We start from the raw sequence: 9,993 nt of genomic DNA on the forward strand, positions 1-9,993 counted from the left end.
AAAAAAAAAAAAAGGGGGGGAAGAACTTGGTGCTTTTGACTATTTTGTATGCCCTCAGAAGACAGAGACATTTTAGATGCCTGGGGCTTTTTAGCATGCTGTGGATTTGGACGGAATCTCCTTCTTCAGGAAGCAGATTTTGTCACAAACTTCCTTTCACAAGTTTGTTTTAAACTTTGAGATATAATGTTACATATAATTAATTGAAGAAATACCATAGCACTATGGATATAAACATGCACTTAAATAAGAGGAATCCAGGGGAAGAGAGGATTCCTGTATGTTTGCTAACACTAATTCTCTTTGTCCGTGTCTTAAAGCATCTATTTCGGGAGTGTAAGAGCACCTGGGATTCATTTCATCTTTCTAGGGTTTCTCTCTGAATTTAAATGACTCTTGCATAAGCTCAGCAAATACCCTGGAAACACTTTTCAATGAAGGTGTTTGGACTTTGTGAAGCTGAATTATATGCTTGCACAGCAATTCTAATCCAAGGGTAAAAGTTCACCGTACCCTATCTGTAAAGCATAATTTTGGTGAAAATTGGCTGTCTGTCACTACAGAGATTAATTCCTTTTACAATTTGATTACATACACTTAGATTTGAACTTGGCCATTGACTAAGCAGATTTTCCTAAATAAACGTATTCTCGACATTGCTAGCTAAACAGTTCGAGTAATTTTCTAACTATGGGAAAAAAAAATAAATTATTATTGTTTAATATTCTGTCTGTCATATATAGATGCTCTTTTTCAAAGCATCAAACGAACTGTTTTCTAACTTGTTTCAAAGGTGGTACTGTTAAAGTACCACCATGCAAATGATGACATCCTAGTTAGATTAACACCACTGATGACAACTAATGCATTTCTACAACTTCTGTGGAGCTGTTACAAGCCATTGTAGTGGAAATACTGGTTTATGAAAGATTCATAAAGCTGGTAGAAAAATGGAATTCAGCATCTGTACTAGCTATTTACTCCAAAAAAATCTTCCAGAATTAATTACGCCTTATGCTGCATTGTGATGACTTTTTCATTAAAAGGGATACCATCATGGAAACTAAACAAGGATTATTCAAAGAATAATGCTAGTGACTGTTGGTTTTTTGTTTTGGTTTTTTTTTTTAAAGATTAATTTAGTTAATTGGTTATACATTTAAATCTGGAGCAAGGTTAATCGACCTGCATTTATCATTGTATCAAAGTCTACACATTTTAAAGAGAAAATCACAGATACTGTCAGTATTACCCTTTTGAAGATGTTTCTTCTGTTTGGATGTATATCTAATAATACGGTATACGCTTAGGCTGTTCTTATGTTGATCTGTAAGAGAAATTCTATACACCTGATTATTTCATGGTATAACGGAAGATAGAGAGTGGTGAAGAAGGGAGTTCCTGCTTCTTCAGTGTAGAAGTTCAGGAATTTTGACCACAGTCTGGTATAGAGGAATCATTTGATACTGGATGATGATGAATTTATGCACAAACGGAATCTGGAAAAAACAGAAACTGCATGTTTGCTGAAAGCTGTCATTCTTTCAAAAGAGGGGGGAGGAGTTTGCGGGGCACATTTGAGCTGTTCACTTGTTGGTACAGTCTTGCTAAGACATAGGTCTTGAGACTTCTGCAAGGCCTCCTGAGTTAATAGTACTGATATATCCCACTTGAACTAGGCTTAGTTAGGTAACTACACAGCAAAACCACACTGTGACCCTCTCTCACCACTTGGAGTCAATGGATTTGGAGTTCTTAAGCGTAAGTTAGTGCTGACTCCCCTCCGTGGTGCAGTATCAGCAGCTTTATACTATTCTCCAGTGGTAGGTCAGATTTTTGATGCTGAATTTTTTTTAGAAGTCGTATCAGTAGTTAATGTAGGCAGACAGAGAATACTCTGAGATGACAAACCAGTGCCCACAAGTTGATAGAGCTGGCATGGGTGCAAAGTACAGAGTGGAGGCAGGGAGGGGAGGGGAGGAACTGTTTAATTAGCGGTTCTGGGATGCAAAAAAAACCCTGTAGAAATGAAGTAATGCGTAGAGGAACAGAAAAAGTCTATTTAAATAGGTATTGTGAGGAAGGAAGGCCAACGAATGGCAAAAGTTCTCTAGCCTCTGTACCTGCTCTATGCCTTGCATGTTTTTTATACGGGAGTAAGATGCCTTTCCTCATTCCGAGGTCCTATCTTAAAAACCTGCTTTTCCCTTTGAACTGGCAGGTAAAAAAAATTCCTCAGTGGTCATTCTGTCAGGTAGCATTTATGAAAATTTCTTGATTTCTTTAGGTAAACTCACTCCTCTTGTAATGTCTGACCCAAAGATAAAACAATGTGTTTGAGGCAGGCTTGGAATGATAAATCCCTGTGTGTGAGTAACCCTGAATTCAACTTTGACACATGTTCTGTGAACCCCTGAATGAATACAGGACCGGGTATAATCATCATGAAACATGTGATTATGATTGCAACTTATTTGATTTAGTAGCTTATTCTAGCAAAGAGCACAATGTGTGTTAAAAGCACATTTTCGTTAGCTCAGGAGAGGGAAATCCACCGACCAGAAGTTGCTTTAGGCTTAGGAAATCCTTGAGCTGCAAACGGCTGGAGACTAGGATAACACCTGTGTGAAGAGCATCGTGCTTGCTCTCCTCTTATATTTTACCTTTTGATGATTTGGAAATTTATTTTTTTTTTTTTAATTATATCCAACATGTCAAAATGCCACCCAAATGACAGCAAGATGGTTGAGACTATAGGGGCAGTGTGAAGATCACCTTCTTGCATCACAGTCAACGGCCGTCGAGTTCAAGTAGTTATATTACATCTTGACATTCAGTTTTGTAGTCGAATGATCTGTTCAGCTGCTTGGCCAACTACTCAGGTAGTCCCCCTCATCTTGAAGACATACCTTCGTTTAGTTTAAGGCTGGTTTTTTGCTTGAGGGAGCAACCTTCTGTATTCCTCTTTTTTTCCCGGTGAGCTGCTATAATACATTTGAGCAGCCCCCACACAGATCTAGCTTAATCATTGTGGAATGCAGCGGTAATCCTACCTGAACATTTTACACCCAGGAAATAAGCTTTTAGACCAGATCGCCTTTCAACTTCCTCTTTGACAGACCAATCAAGCGCAGTTCCCTCGACCTCCCTTCGCAGCCCGTGAGCCCTAGACCCCTGCCCATGGAGGCGTCGCCCCAACAAACCCTTTTCAGTTGCTCCATCTTTCAGTTGAACCGGCGTGGTAGCAGGTTTAACACCTGTACGCAGTATTCTAGGTGCGGTTTTGCTGGCTCCAAGTTTGTGTGTGTGTGTGTTGGGGGAATAACAACAGCTCCTGATCCATGTTTCCATGTTTCTCCTAACTTCACCTAGTATGCAGTTTGCCTTGTTGGTTTAAATGTTACTTGAACAAAACAGAAGAAAGCATTCTGATGGAGCAGGAGCCGTACTGTCCTTTCTTTGCTGTTACATTGCTTCTAGCTTCTTGTATGTTTGTTGTTATTGTCGCTATAGTTGATGAATTTTTAAAGAGCTAAACAGAAAGTTAAGTGCCGTGCTTTACTCATGATGAGAATCTTTTGTAATCAAGTAATGCTTGGACTTCTCTTATTTAAATACTATTTTGGGGGCGAGTCAAAATGTGGTCTGTGGCTTCCTAACCAGCGACGGTCCAAAAATAAATTAAAATAAAGATGGCGGCAGGCTAAAACTGTCTAATGATAAATATTATATTGAGATAGTTATTTCACAACTGTCTTCCTGGAGTTGTCTTGTTAATACAGTAGTTTGAAGCGTTAGCGTGGTGTTTAAGTAAACCTGACACTCATCCCCACTTGCCACGTGCTGGCTTGGGGTTTGCAGAGCAGGTTCAGGACACGTGAAACAGATTCTGCTTGCAAGAAACTGCACTGGGAGCTGTAGTAGAGGCTCCGCGTGAACACCGACTGTCGTACGTCACGCAAATTGGCTTTTGGACAGCTTTGAACTGCGCGTGGTGGGGTGTCTGCTTCAGGGGACGAGACTAAACCTGGCCCAGCGTAAAGTCTCTCAGACTGTGTATGGTGTAGGTTGAGAAGCGGGATATAAAACCAGCTGGTTTATAGCTGCTGCTGCTGTCCCACCAGTGACATAGGGGTCAGCCTGGGTGTGCGCTTGTCTGGACCTGAGGTCTAGGCTACAGTACGCTTGATGATTGTCTGCTAGAGTGAAACCGAGACGGTAATTCCAATACTGACCATGTATAAAGCAATGGCTCAAGAATCTCTCAGAGGGAAATTTAAGACAAACTACAGGATCATCACTAAAACACTTGTTTGTTCAGGACGGGGTGGGATAACTAGATAAGTTAATAGCAGTTATGCAGAGGAATAAATTCCTCTAATTAAAAGAATAACAGAGTTAGGAAGATCCACGCATTAGGATGGACAGTCAGGCCGACGGACCATTCTGAAATGTAAAGTAGTAAAATAATGTATGAAATGTCAAGTTAATACAGTTAAGTGGGATGGAAAACAACTCCGCTGTGTTTTAAACCTTGATTACATCTGTAAATTAATGCTGAAGCAGTTTAAGACTTATGTTGAATTGTATTCCAAACATAGAGCTAATGTTTTCCGTTTCGTCTTCTTAATTTTTTCCCATTTTGGGCATTGGATTACAGAATCCCCAACACATTTGCATTGTAATTACATTTCATAATACTTACTGAGAGCAAATTTCAACATACTGAGTTTTCATTTGTTTACTCATTTGTGGAAGTCGCTGAGATGAAGCTGTGCTTTACACTGCTATGCAATCTCTGGCCGTTTGGCTCTGTCAGATTTTCTTTGTGAAATCGCTTTGGGGGAAATCTCCCAAGGATAGAACTGCTTGTAGGGAAAGTGAGTGTTTTGGAAAGTTTGGAAACATTGTATTACCATTTTTTCGCCATGTTTTTTTATGCTTCTGAAACTTTTGAATCTGAATGGACTGGGGAAGAAATAGACTAACTAAAGCCAGGATTAGGCATGATGATTCAATTTTTGCTCTTTTATATCCTCAGCTTGTCATTCGGAATAGAATTTTTATTTGTAAGTTAAAACCAGCATCCACTGGGGTAAGTAAATAGAACTGAGGGATTAGTAATTTGCATCTCTGCATCTAATTGCATTAGATTTGCATCTCTGTCTTATCGATTTACCGAAATAGGTAATTTACACAGAAAATAATGTCTTGACACAATATGAGAGGATAAAGTATAAACACATCTACCTGTAATCCCTCCAGGGCCATGGTGAAACCGTAGTGTTTGTGTTTGAGCAGAAAGGCTCCAGTTTGATTTATTCCGTGATTCCAGTCGCACTGCAGTCTTTATTCGTCAGGCAGACGTATGGATGTGACCCATTTTAGTTATCAGCAGAATTTAAATATATATTTTATATATTCAAGTCTCCTATTTCAAGAATAGTATGATACCGGCTCCGAGTTTGTTTATACTTTGGAATTGCTCTCATGTTTGTTTCTCAAAGTTAAAAATGAACCAAAAACGATTTACAGGGAATCAGGAGTGACATTGTTTACATACGTTTTAGTCTGCTAGGAGGACCTAGAAAGATTAGGAATAAAGATTAGGAATAAAGATTTGATTTTCAAAGGTCCCGAACAACTTCAGTGGAACACATCTCCCCGTGTTAAGATAACGTCAGTGAATATCACTGAATATCGGTTTGTGTGCACCTGAATTTGTTTATACGTCTCACATATTATACGTATTTTGTAGGAAAGTTACAGTTATGGGCAAGACTGACAGTACCACTCAGATTTTTTTACACGATTACACAATGCCTTTCCAGGTTGAGATTTTTGGTGGCAGTACATGCACAAGGATTTACACGTGGATGCCGGTGATAAGCGAACTAACTAACTAACAAGCACAGGTAAACTCTCTAGACTAGTTAGTTACTTCAGTACAAGCAGTGGTTGAGTTTGTGTGGCACAGTGGTTTCATTCTCGTTACAAGACAAAGGGATGTCTGTGGCTGATTAATAATTTTTAAATTATATTTGAAAAGGGTGGTTTCTTGCAACTGTTACACGTTGGTAACGGAAACTTTACGTAAATTGTTCCTGTGAAATACAGCTCGTCTATGGTAAGGTTGGCATGCTCATGCAAATAGAACCAAGTCAGTCCCCCAGTGTGTGTTTTTAAGCTGGCCTTACTTTGCCACGTACCAACAGTACCATGGCACAGCCGAAATTTGCCACTAAACTGCCGCGATTGAGAGACGGCAAGCAGAGTCAGAGAGTTTATTGCAGAAATTGCAGAAATCATTCATTTATATTTATATAGAAAATTAGAGCAATTTATATAGAAAATTAGAAGAAATCAGAAGACACGCGTCTCACATTGATTGGTTGCTATACGTCAACATTCTTTATCAACGCTCGTTGATTGGTAGTTAAGACTCTAACAACAGGACTGTTTACGACTAAGTTGGTTTTGCAGACACTGAGTTGTTTTTCAGAGACTTTATATTTTCTTCTTCTCCGGCGCCACATGACTCATAGGGGCACTAACTCTCCCCCACATCAGCACTTCTTTACTCCCCTTATCAGGCTGCCCAAGGCTTACGACCTACAAGTTCCAGTACATCCCCTTCTAACAACAGTGAAGCAGTGCGCGCCGTCCTGTCTGCTTCTTTCAAGTCCTGTCCCACACTAAACCCCAGTGATTGTGCCGTGCTGCATGGCCGAGCTACTCCTCCTAAAGCAATCTTTGAGAACTTTAGTGATCTGTAGTGGATTTACCTTTCTCTGATGAAGTGGGTGAAGTTGTGAGTCAAGGAAAAGGACGTTGGCATGGGAGCAAGAGCTTAAAAGTTTGCCACTTCCCAGCTTCTGTGCTATCTGCAAAGTCTTTCCCAGTCTAAAACTTCACAGTACATACTGGCAGGTCGTTCGATCAGTTGCGTATGGTATGTCAGGTCTTGGCGAAGGAGAGATCCTGAAGATGAGTTAGTTATACTACAGAAGGAAGATGTGGGGAGAGGAAAATTAGGAGAATCTCACACAAAATTCGTACCGGAGCTGCAAATTCTGTTGCTCATCTTTTTCTTTACTTACCTACCAACCCTGGTGTATGACTTAGTGTACCGGTCACTGAACGTATCTAAGGGGTGAGAGGGGTCTGTTTCTCAACAGCTTGTAACGATATGACCAGCAACGCATCATTTTATAGTTGTTAGGCTTACAAATTATGTTTGTTGTGGCATGCATTGCTGTTCCCTGAGTCGCTGCCTCAGTTCATTGAGTATTTTGGTGACACTCTAAGAGAGGTGATAATGTGCTATGCTTAGAAAAGTAGTGGAAAGAAAATTGGCATTTTACATAGAACTTGTAAATAAAGAAATCTCAAAAAAGTCTTAGAGACTCATACCTTCACCAACCCAGTCTTTTGGGGTTTTTTTCCCCTGTTTTTAATAACTAATGTGAGGTCATATGTGGGTCTGGGACTTACTACAGAAGTGTATGTATAGAGCATAGATTCTCATTACCAGTAACGAGTACACACAGGTTATTCTATAACTGAATGTATTTCAGGTTTGTTGTCAGAAGATAATATAGATACTGATTTGGATTTGTGGAACTCACCTTTGGACATCAATTACTTTAGATTCTTTTCCTTAGCATGCAACTCTCTTGTTTAAGCGAAACTCCATATGTAACTTTGTAGGAATCAAATACAGGTTTTGTTTGTGTTTTTAACATATTGGAAGGAAGGGTGTGGTTTTGGATGATGCCACTTTATTCCTTGTTAATAATAGATCATAGAGTCATAGAATAGTTTGGGTTGGAAGAGATCTTTAAAGGTCATCTAGTCCAACCCCCTTACAATAAGCAGGGACATCTTCAACTACATCAGGTTGCTTAAAGCCCCGTCCAACCTGACCTTGAATACCTCCAGGATTGGGGAAACTACCAGTTCTCTGGGCAACCCGTTTTTCACTGTTTCACCATCCTCATTGTGAAAAATTCCTTTTTATATCTAGTCTAAATCTATTCTCTTTTGGTTTAAAACCATTTCCCCTTGTCCTATCACAACAGGCTTTGTTAAAAAGTTTGTCCCCACCTTTCCTGTAGCCCCTTTCTGTACTGGGAGGCCACTATAAGGTGCAGTTGGCTTTCTGGGCTGCAAGTTCAGACAATTCAGCGTGTCAACAGAACCATCCATGAATGATGAATGTGTTAAAATTGGTTACACAGACCTTAAAGCTGTTTTTAACAGAAGTGAGTCCTCCTGTTGTTGGTCCTGGGTACTACTTCTTAGCTACCTGAATATTTGAGAAATACAGTGAACTTCATCATCTGTCACGCACGAGCAGTGACTAGTCTCTGCATCATCACTTACATTGGTGTTTCTGCTTATGCTCTCTGTAGTAATTTATACGAGTCATGTAAGTATAACTATACACAAACCTTTACTTTTGAAAGCATGAAAAAGTCGGGAAAAATGCTTTTAGTCAAGTATCTTGGAACATCTGGGAATTTAATTTTTGGTATTCTAAAAATATTAATGATTTCACGTCATTTTCATCCATCCTGTATATTTTTTTAAGTAATTATTTTCTCAGAATATCTGTAGCGCTTCAGCAAAGGATCTGATCAAACAATCCGTTCTTAACCATGGCCTGTAGGAGAAAAGGAGAAAGGAAAGTATGAGTGGGAATATTTTTTGATCATGAAAATGATGTTTTTGTCTGTGCTGCAAGCCTGTACGCCAGAGATGAGGAGTGAATCGGTCTCGGGGGGGATCTCTGCTTTGTGCAGCCCGACCCACCGAGTTGCTGACTATTCTCCCATTACACCCAGTAGCATGGCTGCCTCAGTTTCCCTTCTGCCACTGGTCTGTTGAAAGCTCTCCTGAGTACCTGCAGTGAATACGCTCTTCAGTCATATATGCTGAACATTTTTCTGGTCCTTTTGATGGAGTTAGGAGGAGCTTTCTGCGGATGATCTCCAACATCCTGTATCACTGTGTCTGCTGTGACCAAATAAGTAGATGCTTATATTAGAGAAAAGCAAACCAGCATGCAGATTGTTCTTAATGAGAGAATATCAGCCTTAAATATGCTGTCGCGGAAGGCATTGCAGAATTAAAGATGAACTCTTGCATGACTACACTTTTTCGAAGTTCATCAGCTCCGTGATATTATTAGATTACAGTTTGAACAGAAATATTAAGAACTTTATATTAAAATCCTTGTTCTTAAAAAAAAAAACAAAAAACAAACAAACAAAAAAAAAAACCAACCAAAAAAACCCTACCTTTATTCTATCATGCAAGAATTTAGTATTCTAGAGGAAAAAAAAAAATTATTTTTTTTTTTACATTAGGGAAATTATAGATTGTTTCAATGTTCTGAGGTTTATCTTACTAAAAATAATTCAATCTTTCCCCAGTTGTGTTAATTACAATTTTAATATTTTTAAGACCAAAATTAGATGCAGCAGAAATAATCTTTTCTCACAAAAGCAGATTTTTAAAAGTTTCGTATCCTTCTAACAAAAACCTAATAATAGTGGTTTAGGTATTAGTATTAATTTTATATACAAATTCGAAGGCAGATTGTCAAAATATAATTAGAAAGCTCTATGCAACAAATTAAATACACTCTAGTAGCATGGATGAAAAAAGCATCTGTTTTGAAGTACTTCCATTAGAAATTAGAAGACTAGAGTAGGGAAAATTAGATTTGTATGAGATGAAATCAGGGGAAAAAAAAAAAAAGTAAGAACGTTAGCTGCAAAGAACAGGAAAATCCCTATGGACTGTGGAACAAGCGAAGTTTCATCTAGAATTTATGTTGAATAATATAAATAAACGATAATCTTACATTTCTAATTTAATTTCCCGTATTTCTTCAACCTTTATATATTTACTAAATATACTTGAAGTCATTATAGTTATTTTTCATAATTTTTCATAAAACCTGGTTTTAAAATTACTGATTTTAAT

The 9,993-nt window shown here is 38.6% G+C and overlaps 1 protein-coding gene across 23 annotated transcripts in view; it reads left to right on the forward strand.

Moving 5' to 3' along the window:
* Positions 1–9,993, forward strand: part of RBFOX1 (RNA binding fox-1 homolog 1) — a 1,263,570-nt gene that overhangs the window by 1,182,888 nt on the left and 70,689 nt on the right. The gene's annotated exons all lie outside the window — the stretch shown is intronic.

This window comes from Athene cunicularia, assembly GCF_003259725.1.
Source record: "Athene cunicularia isolate RWA chromosome 14 unlocalized genomic scaffold, athCun1 chr14_part1, whole genome shotgun sequence".
NCBI classification, from domain to species: Eukaryota; Metazoa; Chordata; class Aves; order Strigiformes; family Strigidae; genus Athene; species Athene cunicularia.